Genomic DNA, 22295 nt, shown 5'->3' on the forward strand with positions numbered 1-22295 from the left:
GGATGAAAGAGACGTTACTGGGGCCTGCTCGAGGCAATCGACGATTAACAGGATGATGAAATGAAATGAAAAAATAATGCATAAATGAATACAATTTTTTCTATTTCATGTGATTTACATAGGAGGAAGTGTAAAGAAAACATCATGAAAAATATGTATCACAGAACTGAAAAAGAAGTATATAGATATTAATGAAATCTGAGCTCTGTCATGCAGCATAGTACAGTAAGTTATGGAGAGCAGTACCAAGAGTAGGCCTTAAATAACAGTGGATGTGATCCCAAACAAAACCAAATTAAACGTTACAATAAGTTTATTAATAAATTTTTCCACATGTACAATATGAAGACTGTATTCTATTTTAGAAAAACTGCTAGCCAAACAATGGAATAGAAGGTGATTTTTGAGTGCACACTTTACCAGTCCATTAAACAGAAAAGATTTACCAGTAACTACATAACAGAAAGATAATAGGAATAAACGTGATTGTATTTCATAGACAAGAAATGTTTTAAATGAATAAAATACAGAAAGAAACTTCGAAAGTACAAAAATTTATTCTCATCAGTACCTTTGAATATTAACCAGCAAACAATACGTGTTAAACATAGCATAGGATTTCACTTGATCACACAAGAAACAGAAAAGGCCATTTAAAAAGTGATCACAAAATATTTCAAATTTACTTTCAACCACTAGATTAGAATTATCTTTATCAACCAGGAAAGCGTTCTTCTCAATGTTTAATAAATGGGCACCAAACTCCAATAAAATATCTTTAATATAGGAAAAATCATAATTCACAAATATGACAAAAATGTGTAATTAGACATGGGAGACTTGATTTTTCTATTTCCTCTTAGGATCTAAAAACAGAAGTTGACAATTATCAAAATACACTCATGTTAGGAAGAAAAAATCACATGAAATAATATTTGTAAAGATGACAAGCAGCTTGAACCTGGAATCTACTTACCATACAAATGAATCAAATCTCCTGATTCAAGTTAGAATATAGCATTTTTTTATTTTAACAGACAGCGCGTACATGTACTTAAAAATCAGAACATAATAAAAACATTGAAGAATCTGTGTCTTCCACCACCTTAGATAAGCACTATTAGCTATTTATGGAAAGCATCATTTCTGAAGCGTGTTTCTACTCCAAATTGTCAAGTACCAAGTACTGTGTTCTAAGAGATAATCAGGGGAAAAGCCAGCAAGGATGGCTTTCTGATAAACTGCTTTTCCTACTGGAACCCTATTCAAGGCATAGTATACTTTCTAGTCCTGGTATTTATTGAAGTAAATTGCTTTGACTTGCTCTCAGTGTATTTATCTCAGCATATTTAATATATATTCTTTCTTTTTTGATTTTAAATCTTTAGTTCTCTTCAAAATTCTGTCCAAACGTTTTCCCCTTCCTTGATAATCGACGTCCATATTCTTTCTTTTTCTTCTTTCTTTCTTTCTTTCTTTCTTTCTTTCTTTCTTTCGTTCTTTCTTTCTTTCCTATTTATTTCTCCCTCATATCGTCTTGGTTCCAATTGGTCAATGTTTGATAAAAGTGATCCTAAACTCTCTTACCTTTGAGGGCTTGGTAAGCCCTCCCTACCGCTCAGCACTGCACACCTTCCTCATGCCCCATATTTTCTTATTACCTGGTTTAAATAGAAATCTCAAAGGTCAATGATGATTACTTTGCAATATCACTACATTTAAATACTGAAGTATAAATACAAGTGGAGAGACCATTACAGAGAACACTTGCTAGTATATATTAACAGTTTTCCACAGCATCTATATTTTCTGTTTCTGTAAAAATACTGTCTCTGATTTACTTGTTTTCAATGGATATCATGTAAAATTCACTATTAAAAGGGAAAAGAAAAACGGAGAATCAACACTCATATATATATATATATGTATGTGTGTATTTGGGCTCCTAAGAATATCTAAAATATAATGTAATCAATGAGGAAAAACACTTTGTATATGAGAGAAAGTAAGCCAATGTCTAAAATCACACAGCAAATGTCAAAGTCAAACTAAAATGAGGCTTATAAAATTCTACTTGAATACTTTCTTTCATTACTACATGTTGTTTTTACTTGACTGCTAAGTTTAGGAATGTAAATCTAATGAAAAGCTTTGAAAAGTATTATTCGTTACCTGACATTGTCAGAGAAGAGGAAATACCGATGAAAGGTAGACGAGAAGTGGAGACGGTACGAGAGTACGTCTGAACACTGAAGCGGCTTAAGACCACAAGTGTTCAGTACAGACGACTGCTCACTGGTGATTGGTCATTGGTCACTCGTCACTTGCCATGATGATTCAAACTTGTTTACAAACAACTACATGGGACCCCCAAGATTCTACCAGTTGGTGGTTGGTTTGGTGGGAGAATGATGTCATAAAGTAGGCAGTTGAGAGGTAGAGGCTAGCCAATCAGGAGGTCAGAATCCCAAGAAGAAGACCGGATTGGATAGAGAGCGGGGTAGAATGAAGCAGGCTAGGGAGATGGAATCCTACAAGACGGTTATTACAGTTTCACCTTCCTCAGACTCTTGTGTTAGAAAAATACTCCCATTATACTCAAGAGCTTACCTATTTCATTAACAAATCAAGAAAATTACTAAATAATCGTTTATATTGCACTGTTAAAGAAACAACATTTGGTATTACTAGTATATTTTAGATAACGTTTACTGCACAGCGGTTAGGGCATTTGCCTTGCGGGAGGCCAACCCTGATTCCAATTCCTCTGCCCGGCAAGCTACCCAGAGGATCTCGCCCACATAGCAAAAGCCTGGCAAGCTACCCATGACGTATTTGATAGGCCAAAGCCTGTGACAACAAGTCTCACAGTTCTTGTAAGATGTTACTGGTTCCCGCTCGAGCAAATGGATGAACCGCGGGAGGACAGTGCTACAGTGCTATGATTGAAAAAATTGGTGGTTTCTTTCAATATGACAACACTTACTAGGATAAGTTGTAGATGAATCGAAATGTGTTAAAATGTAAATAAAATGAGAAGAAATAGTAAATGCACAGGTATCTTATTTGTACAAAACAAACAGTTGTTCTCAGTTTAAAACTGTAGAAGATAAAGAAAAACATATGATCATTTGTGTCAAAATTTTACAATCTGAAAGAAAAGGACAAAAACGAAATTAAGTGATCAAAAAACAAGCAAAACCAACAAATACTGGCAATTAATATGATAGGTCAAGGATGAATGGTTTTAAAAAATTAGTGCTGTGAAATAAATCAGTATTGAGCTATTAAACTTAAATAGAAAAAATAAGCATAAACCATGATCATATAATCTCTATTGAAAGAAGTGTAAATGACTAGTAAACACAAGAGCTATTTTGTTTTTTTTAATTTTTGTTTTGTTTTGATTTAGTAGTGAAACACCATGAGGTACTGTTGTAGACTTACAAGTTGTTGCGCTTGGGTTTCAGTTATACAGTGATCGAGTACCCATCCCACCACCACGGCTCAATGTCGACTCCCAAAAATCCCAGTATTCCTCCCACCCCTCATCCCCCATCCCATCCTGCTTCTTTGGTAGGCACTCCCTTTTGTTCTATCTCTCCTTTTGGGTGCTGTGGTTCTGCAGAGGAGACATTGTGTGGCAATCCTGTTCGGTCCATAGACTACTTTCAGCAGGCATCACCCATCCTGGGCATATCTTCCCAGCACCCTTTTTTGGGTGCTCCCTTCTCTATCTGCACTGCCTTTACCCCTAGAGAGTGCAGCTGGCCTCTAAGCCATGGAGAGCAAAACCTGGTATTTATCATAGCTGTTCTTGGGTGTTAGTCTCTTGTTTTGTTACTTTATGTTACCCAGATGCATGCGGTCTTTCTATGTCTGTTCCTCTCTTTCTGACTCATTTCCCGTAGCATAATATTTTCCATGTAGTACCACACAAGAGCAATTTTCAAGCTCACTAGTAGACAAAGAGCACAAATTAAAATGAGAATTTAAAATTTCCCCCCAAATTACAAATACTGAAAAATCAGGTGTTATCTTTCCCTAGCAAAGGCGCTAGAAAAAAGACCTTTTCAAGTTATTTTATTGAGAATTAAATCTGTATATTAGTTAGGAAATATAGAGCTTAAAGCAGTTTAATGTCCTTAAAGTCACTGTCACTGTCACTGTCCTCCCATTGTTCATCGATTTTCTTGAGCGGGCCCAGTAAGGTCTCCAGTGTGAGGCCTTGTTTTAAGTTAGCTTTTGTGTGTGTATATGGAAATTCAGGGATCAAACCCATAACCTCAGAAATGTGAGGCAAATATTTTACCACCGAGGCATATTTTCAACCACAGTTCAGGATTTTGCTTTTGTTTCTATAGTGCGAAGAATAGAAACCAAAATTTCATAGATGCAAGCCAAGTTCGTTTGGCCTGAGCTACATATCCGGTCATAAGTAAGTTAGCATTTAAGAATTGATCGTAAGTAAACAATTAGAAAAGTAGACAAATAGATATAAGTGTTCACATCAATGTCATCTTAGCAGTAAAACATTACAATTATAAAATTTCAATAAACATTTTATAGTAACTGAAATTGATTATTTAAAAATCATACTTGTATATAGGCTAATATAAATACATAATTGAAAGACTCCAAAGAAATGTACCTTCATTTTACTTGTATGTTTATTGTGGTTCTATTTTCTTCTTAATATAGTTATCCCATGAACAATACAAATTTGGACTTCTATATGATTTTTTTCAATAATTATATTTTGAAAATTTTTGGACATTGGTATGGATGTGAAATAATTAAAGATGATCAATATATCCTAGAAATATAAAAAAAATCTAAGAAAAAGTATGCCGTACATGTATAAAATATATGCAGATAATTGATTTGATTGGACCCCAGACTTAGTGTAAGGGTTAAAGCACTTACCATGCACACAGTCAACCCAAATTAATGGCTGGCACCACCAGGAATGACCCTTGACCACAGAGTCTGAAGTCCCAAGCACCACATACTACGGCCCAAATACCCCACCAAAATAGAAATATAAATTATCACTTACTACCATAAAATACAAATGTATTATAAAGTCTATTATAAAATCCATAAAAGTTTTTAAATGTATCAAAATTTACAGATTGACAGGCCATACATAGCACTACTTGCAGACAATGGAATTAAATACTATTAGAAAACCATCTTCTTGGTCAAGAGCAGACTATCTATTAAATTTGGGGGTTTTCAAAAGTTATAGAGGAGTTAGCACCCTTAACATCTATGTTACTCAAGAATCAGTTATATGTTTTTCTTTTCTTTTCTTCCGTTTTTGTGGGAAGGGGAACGCACCCAGATGTGCTCCGGGCTCACTTCTGACTCTGTATCCAGAGATCACCCCTGGCAGGCTCAGGGTTCTGGGGATTGAACTCAGATTAGCTGCATACAAGGTAAATACCCTCTACATGCTGCACTAGCTCTTTGGCTTATATGTTTCTTTTAGAAAATGACATGTGAATAAAACATTTTTAATAATTAATAATCATCTCTAATAAAATATTTAATTAAAAAGTTTAATGCAGACAAATACTGTTTTAATCCTTAAAGTAAATTTAAAAATTAGAATAATACTTGGTAAAGCATAGAAACATAGGAAAAAATAGATGGTATATATCTTATTTGCAAATTGGTAACTGTAACACATTGTCCTTTTCCATTTCAAGGATCAGATGAATCCATAGAGTAGATTTGTTCACGAACAATGCTATATTCTCTCCTGGATGCTTATTTAAAAATACTTGCAAATGTGCCTGTTTCCCAACGTTTTGAGTACTATAGTCCTCTTTGCTATTGTTAGATCTTTCTCTTGTTTTAGTTTTACTTTCTGTTCCAATTTTTTTTTATTTTTAATTTTTAAATTTTTATTAGTGAGACACCATGAGGTACAGTTGTAGACTTACAAATTTTTGTGCTTGGATTTCAATTATAAAATGATCAAATACCCATCCCTCCACCAGTGCCCATTTCCCACCACCATGGACCCCAGTATCCCTCCCACCCCCCATCCCCTCATCCCACCCTGACTCTGTGGCAGAGCATTCCCCTTTGTTCTCTCTCTCCTTTTAGGTGTTGTGGTTGCAAAAGAGGCATTGAGTGACAATCATGCCTGGTCTATAGTCTATGTTCAGCATACTCTCCCAACCTGGGAGGATCCTCCCAACACCCTTTATTTGGTGCTCCATTCTCTATCTGAGCTGCCTTTTCTGCTAGCGTGTGTGGTTGGTCTCCAAGCTATGAAGAAAAATTCCTGACACTAATCTCGGCCACTCTTGGGAGCTGGTCTCCTATTTTGTTATTTTAGGTTCTCCGGGTGAATGCAATCTTGCTCTGTCTGTGTCTCTCTTTCTGACTCATTTCGCTTAACATGATACTCTCCATGTAGTACCACTTGTATGTAAATTTCATGATTTCATCTTTTCTTTTTTTTTCCTTTATTTTATTTTATTTTTTTTAAAGTTGTAGATTTACAATTTTTTGTGCTTTGGTTTCAATTATACAATGATCAGATACCCATCCCTCCACCAGTGCCCATTTTCCACCACCATAGATAATATCCCTCCCACCCCCATCCCCCCATCCCCCCTGTCTCTGTGGCAGGGCAATCCCCTGTGTTCTCTCTCTCCGTTTGGGTGTTGTGGTCTGCAAAAGAGGCATTGAGTGGCAAACATGTTCAGTCCATAGTCTACTTTCGACATGCATCTCCCCTCCTGGGAGGATCCTCCAAACATCCTTTATTTGGTGCTCCCTTCTCTATCTGAGCTGCCCTTTCCTCTAGGATACCCGGTTGGCCTCTAAGTTATGGAGTAATCCTCCTGGTGCTGATCTCAGCTATTCTTGGGTATTAATCTAATACTTTGTTACTTTATATCCCCCAGATGAATGCAATCTTTCTATGTCTATCCCTCTCTTTCTGACTCATTTCGCTTAGCATGATACTTTCCATATTGTACCACTTGTATGTAAATTTCATGACTTCATCTTTTCTAAGAGCTACATAGTACTCCATTGTGTAGATGTACCAAAGTTTCTTTAACCAGTCATCTGTTCTTGGGCATTCAGGTTTCTTCCAGTTTCTGTCTATTGTAAAGAGTGCTGCAATGAACAAACAAGTGCAGATGTCACTTCGACTACACATTTTTGCCTCTCTGGGATATATTCCCAGGAGTGGTATTGCTGGGTCAAATGGGAGCTCAATTTCTAATTTTTTGAGAAACGTCCATACTGTTTTCCAGAAGGGCTGAACCAGTGGAAGATGAAGTGCCATCCCTCTAAGATCAGGGACGAGACTTCATCTTTTCTAACCACTACATAGTACTCCATTGTGTCAATGTACCAAAGTTTCTTTAACCAGTCTTCTGTTCTTGGGCACTCAGGTTTTTTTCAGATTCTCGCTACTGTAAAGAGTGTGTGTAGCTCACTCTTACGGATAGGGACACAATAGGGGTTTTGCTTCTGACTGCTTTAATTTGAGAATTTTTGAATTTTTGAAATTGCCCTTCTCTGAAAGCTGTCTTTCTTACTACACACAGTCTCTGATTTATCAGAAGGCTGTTGAGCAAGGTGAAGATTTCTCTTCACGTGTGGGAAAGGAACAGGATTAGCAGTAGGGTTGGGAGGCTTCGGGAATGAGACTCAGGCCGACACCGCCCCATAATGGCGCTATCCACCTTCCAAAACTAGGGACTAGTATTGTTGCTCAAGCAGTGAGGTTTCTGCCAGAACGCCTGTTTCGTCAGAAATCTCTCAAATTTTTCATTTGAAACCTTAATTTTTTTCTTTAAAATGTTTTAATTCTATACACAATTACACAGATACACAGCTACAAAGTTGTGATTTAGTTTCAGTCATAGTGTTCCAACACCCATTCCTTTATGACAGTCACAGTCAACGTCACAGTCCTCCCATTGTTCATTGATTTGCTCGAGCGGGCCCAGTAACGTTTCCATCATGAGACTTGTTGTTACTGTGTTTGGCATAGCTAATACATCACGGGTAGCTTGCCAGGCTCTGCCCTGAGGGTGAGATACTCTCGGTAGCTTGCCAGGCTCTCCGAAAGGGGCAGAGGAATCGAACTCAGTTCGGCCATGTTGACTGCTTGTAAGGCGAAAGCCCTACCACTGTGCTATCATTTCCAACCACCAATGTCCCCATTTTCCCTCCTACCACCCACCCCCAGCCAGCCTCTGTGCTCTATGGCAGACACTTTTCTTCTCTCTCTGTCTCTGTCTGTCTCGCTGTCTGTCTCTTCCTCCGTCTCCCCCACCCCCATTCTCTCATTTTGGACGTTATGGTTTGCAATACAGGTACTGAAAGGTTATCATGCATACCCCTTTCCTCCTTTCAGCACTCAATTCTTTATGGGACCTTCATTTTAAATCCCAAGCCCTTTTCAGATTGGTAAGAAACACTAAATCAATTTCTGAAAGAAGATGGTGCCAAACCCATCCAAGAGACCCTGCCGCTGAGCTGCTCTTCCTGCTTGAAGACGTCTCTCTGACTTCCTGAAAGAACAATGAGGGGAGAGGCAAAGTCCAAGACCTAGGCAAACAGAGGAGGGGAAGAATTATCTAAAAAACATACCAAAAGGGGCATTGAGTGGTAATCATGTTGAGTCCATAGTCTACTTTCAGCATGCATCTCGCATACTTGGAGGATCATCCCAACACCCATTATTTGGTGGTCTCTTTTCTATGAAAAAAATAATAAAAAAAAATACAAAAACAATCAGTTTTGTTTCACTTGAAATATGGAAATTCTGAATTTCACGAGTAAGAGATTTCCCTTGGCTTCTCTGAAAGGATTCAAAATTAAATTGCATAAAATAACTTTGTAATGGCCCATCTCATGGTGATTCAATTAAAAAATAAATGAATAAAATTTAAATCTCTCATAAAGATTAAAATAGCCACACCAAATACATGCACCTTGATTTGAAAGAGATAACTCACATTTGAAAAGAGAGAGAGAGAAGGACTAAAACAAAGTGAAAAAAGCAAATGACTCCTTAGGAGGTCATATATATAGTAATTAAGGTGGGAGGAGGTGGTCCTGGAACATACGAAAAGGTATTTATGATTAAAGGATTCACACCCAGAGATCTTATTGCAAAATTTCAAAAATATATAAAACTATTTCACAATATCCACAACCATGTATGGTGAGACTCGAAATTTGATACCAATGATTTATTCACACAGATGTATTCATATGCCTATCATACGCACTAATGAGATCAAGGGAAATCATTTTTAGCACTGCCATTCTTGAAAACTAAAATAGTAATCGGGTTTTTATGATTAAGTTGTTATGATTTCATAGGCAGTGTTTGTTTCCTTAACCAAACTTGAATGTCTTTAAAAGACCAAATACACGAATATTAATTCATTTTTGATTTAATATAAAATATGCTGAATTTACATATTAAATAGAGATGGATGTCTTTTTCAATAGTCTATTTGGGACACTGACCTTTATTTGTTTTATTTGGAACTGAATGTGGTACCCCATAATCTCTAATTCCATCCCCAGTCCTCCCTTCTCTACTAGTACCAATCAAGACAAACTTCACTTTAGACCTAGTTTTCAGTAATCTCAACTAAACATTATAGTAAAAAATAGGTCAGATCAAATAATTCTGTTATCTAGCAGTTGTTTAAGATGCTTACACAAGTGAACAGAATATTGTGAAAGAAATGAAGACTCCAAATTGTCGTTGAAGAAGGCAAAGAATACATGTTGTAATTGACCATATGTAAGAACGAAAATTAAAGTAAATTCCTTGGTAAGTCCTGGTATTCTTGGAACCCTGTTGCCCATGGGGTAATCAGCTAGCTAAGTCTTCCTTAACTTGGATGTTCCTTCTTCACATCCCTGATATCACTCTTTTCCTCCTCAGATCCCATTCCCAGTAAATCGTGTGCTCACCAGATCTTGTTGTTTCAAGCTTTGTTTTCGCCAAATTTCATGTCCTTCCTTTTGCACTTATTGTCTCTTTTCCCATCATTTCAGACTTTTCTCCCAGCAATTTTTCCTCAGTGATACAACTTTCCTTCAAGGGAGTTGAAGCTTGTTAGTTTTCAAAGTTTACTGGGATCATTTTCCTCTAGCCATACATGAACGGTAGCAAAACACTTTTCAAGTTTTTCTGTTCCCAGCCAGTCAACTATCCTTTCCTGGGAAAATTTGTTAGCAGTTAAGTCTCAGGTCTGTAAGAAACTGCATTCATGTTCCTCCATTTCCACCAAAGTAGTTACAGGTACCAAGCAGACTTAGTTAAATATATGTTCCTGTCAACCCTCTTGCACTTGGGATCCATGTGTACACATTCCACCTGGCTTTTATGAAACGTGGTCATCGAGTTTGCTTTTCTGGTGGCATTCTGTTTCTCACTATTCCTCTCCACAGCTAAGTGATGTGAAAATACCATCTTTAGTAAATGGTATGATTGAAAGCTCCAGAAGGAATGCCAGCCCTTTCAGCTCTCTCGGTCTTATATGTAACCTGTTCTTTGGAACCTATCTTATTTTCGTATTTTTGTTTTGCTTATCATTTACAAAAAACATGTTAACGTAATTAAAGGACATCCACCAACTCTCCCATGATGATCACCAGCTGTCCAGTTCCCTACTCTTCCCTGTTTCCCTGCCATCCATCCATCCACCCCATTAACTCTCCTTGGACCATCTCTTTCCACCACCACCTTCCAGGCTCAAGGTCAAGCGGTACCAACCGCTTTGGGAGTGGTGACCCAGTGTGCATATCTTAGTCCGGTACATCTCGCAACACAGCCCCAACGCCACTGAAAACGTTGGTTCTTGTGTGAGCTTCAGTTAACAGCGATGTTTAGAGAAGGCTACAGGTACCAGGGACCATGGAAGACCACAGAGCAGCCCCTCAAGGTAAGATAATTTGAGCTCACCCTGCCAGAAATGTCCAGATGTCATTGCCTGGATGCAGGCTTGGCTACCGTGGGGAGTTTTCAAATCCAAAGACTTACAGAAGCAATGGACCTCATTGTTGAAACTAGCTAGCAAAGTGTCACCGTAATAGCCACTCTGAATATTGTTGGAAATAAGGGAAATCGTGCAGCTAGGGGTGCTGAACAGAGGGCATGAGGACATTGTGACTTATCTTTACATTTCCCAGGAGCTGATCTTCAGGCTTCGTGCTGCAACTGTTCTCTTGGCTTGGGCCCTGTTAAGAGTCATCCCTGAATGACTCTGAGGGCGTTGACCACTCCTCTGGAAAGTTCATTCCCGAGTCTATGTGTTCGCATCCCCCAGCCATCATTTATGGATAGACCACCCAAACCTTTTAGAGGTGTGTCTCAAATTTCGTTATTTTCCAAAGATGGCCATGAGGCATAAACACAGCCTCCATGAAAGAATTTTAACTTTCCCTCTGGTCACTTTAGACTCATATGCCTGCTTTAGCCTATTCCATATTTATTCTTTTAATCCAAACCCACAGACCGTGCCATTTCTCCCATTTTCTTTTTGGAGGACACCAGGGATGGGGCATACTTGACTGTGCTCTGGTCTTACTCCTGGCTCTGCGCTCAAGTTTCACATTTGGTGGGTCTCTGGGGACCATAAAGTATTGCAAGAATTGAACTGGGTCCTTCTTGCTTGCAGAGCAAAGGCCCTGTCAGCAATACTCTTTCTCTGACCCTACCCCACTGTTCATCAGGCCCATACTATTTCTCCTCTTATGGGCTTTATAACCCTGGACCAAGTTTCTCTTTCTCAGAGTCTTGTCTATTCCCCCTTTGTTCTCTCTCTAACTTCCAATTCTTTCCCATGCCATCCTTCAACCCCCAGCCCCTCTCAAAAACAACCACATTTAACAGCATCTCAAACTTCAGAGCCTTTATTAGCAACCAATTAACTACGATGCATCTCTTCAATTTGTTAAAAAGGTATTAGAATAAATAAACTGTGTATGGCATTTCAGTGTTTCTCTAAGGCAACCACCTGGTACATCAAGTGGAACCTCCCATTCCAGCTACTTACATTACGTAGCCATAGTACAGAGAGATGTCCATCTCTTTTCCTCTCTCAATAGAGAACTGCACTTTCTCCAAAGAGGTGTGTTTGGCAGCGTTCGCAAGCTCCTGCTGAGCCTTCCTTTTCATAGCCTTATGCTCTGGTCTCTGCTCTTTGAGGATGGGCTTTGACATGACTGACTCAGGAACATTGGACTTTTTCCATGGAATCGGTTGGAAACGGAAGTCTTGGAGGAGAAACTGACTCAACACTCATCTGGTAGGTTTATTCCCCAGTGTATGTGTTCGCCTCCCCCAGCCATCATTTATGGATAGACCGCCCAAACCTTTTAGGGATGTGTCTCAAATTTGGTTATTTTCCAAAGGTGGCCATGAGGCGTAAACACAGCCTCCATGGAAGAATTTTTACTTTTCTTCTGGTCATCTTAGACACATCTGCCTTCCTCAGCCTATTCCAAATTAATTCTTTTAACCCAAAACCGTAGACTATGCCATTCCTCTCATTTTTTTTCGACGTCACCATGGATAGGGCATACGTGACTTTGTTCTGGTCTTACTCCTGGCTCTGTGCTCAAGTTTCACATCTGGGGGGTCTCTGGGGACCATAAAAGATTGCAAGAAATAAACTGAGTCATTCTTTCATGTAAACCAAATGCCCTGTCAGCGATACTTTCCCTCTGACCCTACCCCACTCTTCCTCAGGCGCATGCAATTTCTCCTCTTCTGGGATTTATACCCCAGGAACAAGTTTGTATTTCTCAGAGTCTTGTCTATTCCCCCCTTTTCCTGTCTCTAACTTCCCATTCTTTCCCATACCATTCTTCAACCCCTGCCACTCCCAAATCAACCAGAGTGGACAGCATCTCAAAATTCAGAACTTTTATTAACAACGAATTAACTATGATGCATCTCTTTAATTTGAAAAAATATATTAGAATAAATAAAAGGTGTATGGCTTTTCAGTGTTTGCCTAGGGCAACCATCTGGTACCTAAAGTGGAACCTACTATTCCAGCTCTCACATTGCATAGCCAGAGTAGAGAGAGATGTCCATCTCTTTTTCTCTCTCAATAAAGAACTGCACTTTCCCAAAGAGGTGTGTTTGGCAGCGTTCTCATGCTCCTGTTGAGCCTTCCTTTTCATAGCCTTACACTCTGTTCTCTGCTCTTTGGTGATGGGCTTTGACATGACTGGCACGGGAACATGGGGCTTTCTCCATGGAATCAGTTGGAAACGGAAGTCTTGGAGGGGAAAGTTACTCTGACGTATGGGTGGCGACATCCCCTTCTTCACAGAGACTGGAGAAGTCTCCCGTTGTAGAGAAGTGCCAGCTACTGTCTTGGAGAGAGCAGGTCTAGAAGCTGAAGGCTGAGGAAAGGGCCGGCTAGTAGGGTTCAGCAAACCTGGTCGAGATGGGTTGGTTGAAATGAACTGAGCAGGTTTGGCAGAACCAGACAAAAATGCAGTGGTTGACCGGGAAAAATTGGCAGCAGTTGGCTGAGCTGCATTGGTAGAGCCAGGCTTGGCAGGGTAAGCTGCAGCAGGATGATGTGAGGCCACAGATTGTCGTCTCCGAGGAACAGGTCGAGCTTGCGGCCTCTCCATGGTAAGAAAAGGCAAAGCTACCAATTTGACATTCCCAGGAGGTGGCAGCTCAGACTGGGATGGAGATGAGCGTTTTTCAGCACTGCTACTTGGTTTGTGTGCTTTGACCTGAGTTTTCTCAAGGCCTTTTCCATCCCGTGTAGCACCTAGCCATGGCTTGACAGCTGAGGGTAGCTTGACATCTTTAGGCCTCTTTGGGCTACCCAGCACCTGGGAGGTAGAGATTCCAGGTTTTGGATCACTTTTCTTCCCCAGAGCATGAAACACTTTGACAGAATCCAGCATGTGTATGCCTAGGTAGTGGCGGGGCTTTTTAACAGCCTCTTGGCAAAGCTCAGGTTGACTTTTCTTGCATGTCATCTTGCCAATGGTGGGCTTTTCTTCTGCCTTGACCTTGTTCCCTGGCTGCTTACACTCCTTAACTTTCTTAGAGTTTTCTCTGGTGTTTTTTATCTTCTTTTGCCCATAGCTCTTTGTCTTGCTGATGCTGCTGGAGGCAGCTTTGTGAGGTTTGCTGTTAGTTTTGGCTGTGGTCACAGGACACCTATTATTGACTGCAGCATTACGATCAATCCCCGCTCCCCATAGCAAGCATTCTCGGACTTTTGGCTGGACTTTGGCTTTGGGTTCTCCGTCAAGAGGTTCAGAACCCTCCTTTTTGTTCTTCTGTTTTGCATGGGAGGTCCCCTTAGTGCCACTTGAATTTCCTTGCACCTGCTTCAGAGTGATGGTGTCAGTGGTGTTCATTACCTGCAGATCTTTGCATTGATCTAGGTTTACTGGGATCTCGTAGGTCTCCAGAGCTTTTGAAAGCCCAGTTTCATCAGATCAAAATTCATAACTTTTTGTTCCTGAGGTGGAGTTGGGGTCAGTGTCAGGTTACTTTGGGCTGGAAATATTATGGGAACTTCTCCAAGATCAGGTGGTGGATTACTCTCAGGTCTTTGAATCCTGCTACTGTGACATGTGGGCAATTCGGGAATTTGTGTCAGACTAAATGTCTGACCTCAAGGTTGCTATGCCAGGGAAGTCTCCATTCCCAGGAAATTCATCACTAAAAAGGAACCAAGGAAGAAATCAGTCCCTGAAAAATGAGATATTCCCTGCACAAAATTAGTGGTGCAACAACAGTGCACCTACCAGCAATAGGCCAGGCATTGTTACTGGCTATTCTACGGATCATGGACAAGGCCCTGTGCTAGAAGATGTTAGGTAACTGTTGTAGTTATTACTGTTTGTCATGTGGTGCTGTTGTTTTTTTGGTTTTCTTTGTATTTGAAAGTGTTTCTGTGTAAACTAACTTAAAAAATAAGAGACTTGGACAGAGGGATAGTCCATTTGGTAAGGCACTGGCCCTGCGCACAGCTGACCTCAGTTTGATCTTTCATATCACGTATGATCTCCTAAGCACATTCAGCAGTGATCACAAGCACAGACCCAGGAGTAATTCCTGAGCACTTCAGGCTATGACACAGATTCAATGTCCTCCAAACAAAAGCTTTTTAAAAAAAAATAGAAATTTTTAAACTAATAAGTTCCATACAGTCCTTAGCATTGTAATGTATTGTACTCTCAATTTATTCACTTTCATAGAAAAATAAAAGGACGTTAATATCATAGAATAAGAGTATGAATGAAGCACTCATTCAGCATGATATTTGTACTGAAGTGCAGATTCTAGATTTTATGATTTGAGACAGAATCTCTGAACCACAAGTGTATTCATTACAACCTTGCTCTTCATTAATGGAAGGGAAAGTGAAAGTGGTACCATTACTATAAGAGTTCTGAAACTTCTTAAGAAAATAACAAAATACTAGTTTAAGACATGTATTTTGCTTTTAGTGTGGTAATTCTGGAGGACTTCTGACATAGAGCAGTGAAAAATGTGGCATTCCCTGCAACAGAGGCTGGGTGGGATGGGGGTATGGGTGGTTGGCTGAATACTGGGATCCGTGGTGGTGGAGAATGGGCACTGGTGGAGGGATAGGTACTCCATCATTGTATAAATGAAATCCAAGCACAATAATTTTAAGTCTACAACTGTGCCTCATGATGTTTAACTAATAAAAATTAAAAATAAATGACATAACTAGAGAAAAAATGTGGCAGTCCTTGGTGTGCTCCGGAGGATTCATGGTATGAAAACTAGGGAAAATTGTGGCATTCTTTTGTGTTCTCCTGAACTTCATAATATGAAACCTAGTTGTCCATTATACTATCATATGTTCCAACATCCATTAGGAGCTCTTATATTGAGTGTGAAAATAACATGCTGTAAAATGAGTGAGGGGAGTAAACATGAACTGAGTTTAGTTAACTTCATTTCATAAACTTAAAAATCTCACTGTATTTAAATACCACCTGTCTATGGACAGTTTTCCTCTTTTTGACCCCAATTTTTGAGTTTTCTTTCCCTTCTCTCAGTTTAACTCACCTTGATATCTCGATTCTGTGATGGGTTGAGTAGACACAGAGAAGTGGATTCCAGAGGAGGAGTCTGGTGGTTGGTTATTTGGGGGCTGGACCTCCTTCAGAACAATAACCATGTCTCTAGATGTATTGCTGTAAGTTTGGGGGGCAGAGCCATTTTGCTCTATTTCTGACATGGAGTCATAGGACTGCAGACCAGAAAGGAGAGTTCCCAGAGTGCCTTGATGATTGTAATACACCTGGCTTCGTCTCTGGTAGGGAAGTGACAGGCTTTGACTCTGATGTGGAACCTGAGATGGTGTTCTCTCAACAAGACTAGCAGAAAGTGATGGGTACACAGACACCGTGTTGTAGGTGTCCAGGGTTCTCTCACAGCGAACTGCCTTAGACTTGGAAGAGACAGCGGTGTCTTGGTCAAGGACAGTTACAGAAAAAGTCTCCCATGGAAGACTTCTCTACAGCACTTCTGCAATATCCCATTCCAAAACAATCGGGTAGGAAGTAGCTGAGGTGGATATATGCCTCTGGTGAAACACTCCAGATAGCATTGTTGTGCTGAAATGTTGGTAAAGATAGGCACTACCCATCAGGGGTTGGAAAGAGGTGCCAGAGGCTGAGGGCAGGAGCCAAGCAGAACTACCAGCTGGAGCAGATACTCTGGAGTAGTTGCAGACACTTCCAGTTAGGGAAGCTGCATTGTTCACCACGGGAAGGGAAATCTGCAGAGTATGGGCAGTTCCCAATACAGATGGATTTTGAAAATATTCTGTAAGGAACAAGAGGGTGATGAAAAAAATCTGTGAGACTAATAATCTCCTGCAATGCTGAGAGGAACAATACGAACTTAAAATTTAAGCCATCGAGATGCTTCTAGTACCAACAGTCAACTGAGTTTCCAAAATTCCAACAATTTGGGGTGATTCAAAGCCTGTAAACTTTTGGCAATTTTTGTATTTGGTATCGTGCTACCAAATGAACGCAGAACTCTAGAAGAACCAGATGACCTTGTCTGTAGCTGGATTTCTTGCTTACAGATAGTTTCTCCTTACCCTAGCAATGCCTGTAGCCTGTTCTCCTATTGACTCATATGTTATTTCCTATAAGGGAAGCTTTTCCAAACTAGGAAGTCTAAGAGAATGAGTAACATTCTCTGGACAAGAAGGAACCTGAGGGCTAGAAATGACAAAAAGACTTCATGTTTTCCAATAATTTTTATTGGGCATCGTAAGGAGTATAGTTTCGACCAATAACTGACAATGATCTTGGGTTCTTTATGGCTCTTTACTCTGGAGTGACCCCTTGTAACATTCAGAAGAGTGTATGCAGTAACAGAGATCCAAGCAGATTGGCTGTGTACAAGGTAAGTGCCTTATCCCCTCCAGTACTATCTCTCTGCCCCTTATGAATTTCCAAGATACAGAACCTAAGCATGTGGACTTTTTTCCAGGACTGTGCATGGTCACTACAATGCCGAAATGGTTAGGAAGATACCTTACATTAATACAGGCATTTGGGGTCTTTATAAATATTACCATTGTAATCATCAAGTTTCCATTTGACTTGTGCAATGAATATCTGTTAGTGACGGTTCACTTATGACTTAATCTTGTTGCTGCATAGAAGTTTACCCTGATTTTTGATCCACTTCAAAAATGACTACTTGAGTTTTTCCCAAGAAATGTTTTTGGAAGGAAAACTTTATTTAAATTCTGTGTCTTAAGTGGTTTATCTACAATGTAGTTACTAATAACTCTAAGAATAATTATGCATACATAAATATAATTTTTCCATGTCATGTGGTTTACATAGGAGGAAGTATAAAGAAAACATCATGAAAATTATGTATCACAGAACTGAAAAAGAAGTATATAGATATCAATGAAATCTGGGCTCTGTAGCAAGCAGCATAGTACAATAAGTTATTGAGAGCAGACCCAAGAGTAAACCCTTAATAACTGTGTATGTGATCTCAAACAAAATCAAATAAAACAGTCCAATAAGGTTATCAGTAAATTGTTCCACATATACAATATGAAGAGTGTATTCTATTTTAGAAAAAACTGCTAGCCAAAAAATGGAATTGAAGGTGATTTTTGAGTGCACACTTTACCAGTCCATTAAAGAGAAAGGATTTAGCAGTAACTACATAACAAAAAGAAAATAGGAATAAACGTGATTGTATTTATAGATAAGAAGTGTTTTAAATGAGTAAAATAGAGAAACTTCCTAATTACAAAAATTATTCTCATCAATACCTCTGAATATTAATCAGCAAGCAAAACGTTTTAAACATAGCATATGATTTCAGTTTATCACACAAACAGCAGAAAAGACCATATAAAAATGATCACAAAATATTGCAAATTTACTTTCAAAACCTAGAGTAGAATTATCTTTATTAACCTGGAAAACGTCCTTCTCAATGTTTAATAAATGAGCACCAAAATCCCATTAAATATTTTTAATGTAGGAACAATCAAAATTAACAAATATGACAAAAATGTATAATTCGACATGTGAGACTTGATTTTCCTATTTCCTCTTAGGATCTAAAACAGAAGTTGACATTATCAAACTACTCTCATGTTAGGAAGAAAAAATCACATGAAATAATATTTGTAAAGATGACAAGCAGCTTTAACCTGGAACCTACTTACCACACAAATGAATCAAATCTCCTGAATTAAGTTAGAAAATACCATTTTTTTAAATTTCAACAGGCAACGCGTACATGTACTTAAAAACCAGAACGTCATAAAACATTGAAGATTCTATTTCTTCCACCCACCTAGATAACCACTATTAGCTATTTATGGGATGCATCATTTCTGCTGCATATTTATATTCCAAATTGTCAAGTACCAAGTACTGTGTTCTAAGAGATAATAAGGAAAAAAATTCACCAAGGATGGCTTTCTGATACACTGGTTTTCCTACTGGTACCCTACTCAAGGAAAAGTATACTTTCTAGTCCTGGCATTTATTGAAGTAAATTGCTTTGACTTGCTCTCAGTGTATTTACCTCAGCATATTTAACAAATATTCTTTCTTTTTTGATTTTAAATCCTTGGTTTTCTTCAACAATCAATCCAGAAGGTTTCCCCTTCCTTGATAATTGCCGTCCATATTCTTTCATTCTTTCTTTCCTATTTTATTCTCCCTCATATCATCTTGGTTTCGATTCGTCAATGTTTGATGAAAGTGATCCCAAACTTTCTTACCTTTGAGGGCTTGCCTCCCTACCGCTCAGCACTCCACACCTTCCGCATGCCCCAAATTTTCTTATTACCTGGTTTAAATAGAAAACTCAAAGATAAATGATTATTACTGTGTAATAGCACTATATTTAAAATACTGAAGTATAAATACAAGACGAGAGACCATTACAGAGAAAACATGCAAGTATTTATTAGCAGGTTTACACAGCATCTACATTTTCTTTTTCTGTAAAAATACTGTCTCTGATTTACTGTTTTCAAAGGATATTATGTAAAATACACAATTAAAAGTAAATAGACACACAGAGAATCAACATATATATGTTTGTATTTTAGTTCATAAATATGTTTAAAATATAATCAATGAGGAAAAACAGTTTGTATGTGAGAGAAAGAAAGCCAATGTCTAAAACCACACAGCAAATGTCAAAGTCAAGCTAAAATGAGGCTTATAAAATTCAACTTGAATACTTTCTTTCACTACTACATGTTGTTTTTACTAGATTGCTAAGTTTACGGATGATAAATCTAATGTAAAGCTTTGAAAAGTATTATTCCTTACCTTATATGGTCAGAGAAGAGGAAATACCGATGAAAGGTAGACGAGAAGAGGAGACAGTACGAGAGTAAATCAGTAAACTGCAGCTGCTTAAGACCACAAGTGTCCAGTACAGATGACTGGTCAATGGTGATTGGTCATTGGTCACTGGTCACTTTCCAGGATGATTCAAATGTTTTACAAACAACCGCATGGGAACCCCAAGGTTCTACCAGTTGGTGGTTGGTTTGGTGGGAGAATGATGTCATAAAGTAGGCAGTTGAAAGGTAGAGGTTTGTGAATCAGGAGTTCAGATTCCCAAGAAGAAGATCGGATTGGATAGAGAGAGGGGTAGAATGAAGCAGGCTAGGGAGATGGAATCCTACAAGACAGTTATAACAGTTTCAAATTCCTCAGACTATTGTGTTAGAAAACAACTCCCATTATACTCAAGAGCTGACCTATTTCATTAATAAATCAAGAAAATTACTAAATAATCATTTTTATTGCACTGTTAAAGAAACAACATTCGGTATTACTAGTATTTTTATATAACGTTTACATCACAGAGGGTAGGGCGTTTGCCTTGCAGGAGGCCAACCCTGATTCTGATTCCTCTGCATCGCAAGATACCCAGAATATCTCGCCCTCATAGCAAAAGCCTGGCAAGCTACCCATGACGTATTCAATAGGCCAAAACCAGTAACAACAAGTCTCACGATCTGTTGTAACATGTTACTGGTGCCCGCTCGAGCAAATGAACGAACCACGGGAGGATAGTGCTACAGTGCTATGGTTGAAAAAAATGGTGGTTTCTTTCAATATGACAACATTTACTAGGATAAGTTGTAGATGAATTGAGATGTGTTAAAATGTAAACATAATGAGAAGAAATTGTAAATGAACAGGTATCTTATTTTACAAAACAAACGGTTGTTCTCAGTTTAAAACTGTAGAATATAAAGAAAAGCATATGCTCATTTGTGTAAATCTTACAATATGAAAGAAAAGATAAAAAGTAAATTAAGTGCTCAAAAAACAAGCAAAACAAACAACTAATGGCAATTCAGATGATAGGCAAATTATGAATGATTTTAATAAATTACTGCTGTGAAATAAATCAGTATTTAGCTATTAAACTTGTATAGAAAAAATAAGCATAAACCATGATCATATAATCTATATTGAAAGAATTCTCAATGACTTGTAAACACAAGAGCAATTTTCAAGCTCACTAGTAGACAAAGAGCACAAATTAAAATGACAAATTAAAATGTGTTCCCAAATTACAAACATTTAAAAATCAGGTAACATCTTTTCCTAGCAAAGATGCTAAAAATAGACCTTTTCAAGTTATTTTATTGAGAATTAAATCTGTATAATAGTACGGCAATATATACTTGGTTTTAAGCAGTTTAATATTCTTTAAGTAAATTAGCTTTTGTGTGCGTGTATGGAAAGTCAGGGATCAAACCCATAACCTCACAAATGTGAGGCAAATATTTTACCACTGATATATGTTTTCAACCACAGTTAGTGATTTTGGTTTTTTTTCTATAGTGCGAGGAATAGAACCCAAAATTTCATACTTGCAAGCCAAGTGCTTTAACCCTGAGCTACATACCCAGTCATAAGTAAGTTAGCTTTTTTTTTCTTTTTGGGTCACACCTGGCGATGCACAGGGGTTATTCCTGGCTCTGCACTCAGGAATTACCCCTTGCGGTGCTCAGAGGAACATATGGTATGCTGGGAATTGAACCCAGGTCGGCCGCTTGCAAGGTAAACGTCCTACCAGCTGTGCTTTTGCTCGAGCCCTAGTAAGTTAGCTTTTAATATTAGATCTTAAGTTAACAATCAGAAAAGTAGACAAATAGATACAAATGTTCACAACAATATCATCTTAGCAGTAAAACATTACAATTATAAAAGACTCAATAAAATGTTATAGTATCTGAAATTTATTTTTTAAAGATTATACTTGTATATATACAAATATAAATACATAATTGAAAGACTCCAAAGAAATGTACCTTCATTTTACTTGTATGTTTATTGTGGTTCTATTTTCTTCTTAATATAGTTATCCCATGAACAATACAAATTTGGACTTCTATATGATTTTTTGTCAATAATTATATTTTGAAACTTTTTTGGAGACTGGTATTGATGTGAAATAATTAAAGATGATCAATATATCCCTGAAATATCAAAAAATCTAAGACAAAGTATGCCATGCATGTATAAAATATATGCAGATAATTTATTTGATTGGCCCCCAGAATTAGTAGAGGGGTTAAAGCACTTACCATGCACACAGTCAACCGAATTTAATGGCTGGCATCACCAGGAATGACCCTTGAGCACAGAGTCAAAAGTCCCAAGCACCACATACTATGGCCAAAATAACCCACAAAAACAGAAATACCATTTATCACTTATTACTATAA

Source organism: Sorex fumeus, unplaced genomic scaffold, assembly GCF_029834395.1.
Source record: "Sorex fumeus unplaced genomic scaffold, SorFum_2.1 ptg000061l, whole genome shotgun sequence".
In the NCBI taxonomy this organism is placed as follows: Eukaryota; Metazoa; Chordata; class Mammalia; order Eulipotyphla; family Soricidae; genus Sorex; species Sorex fumeus.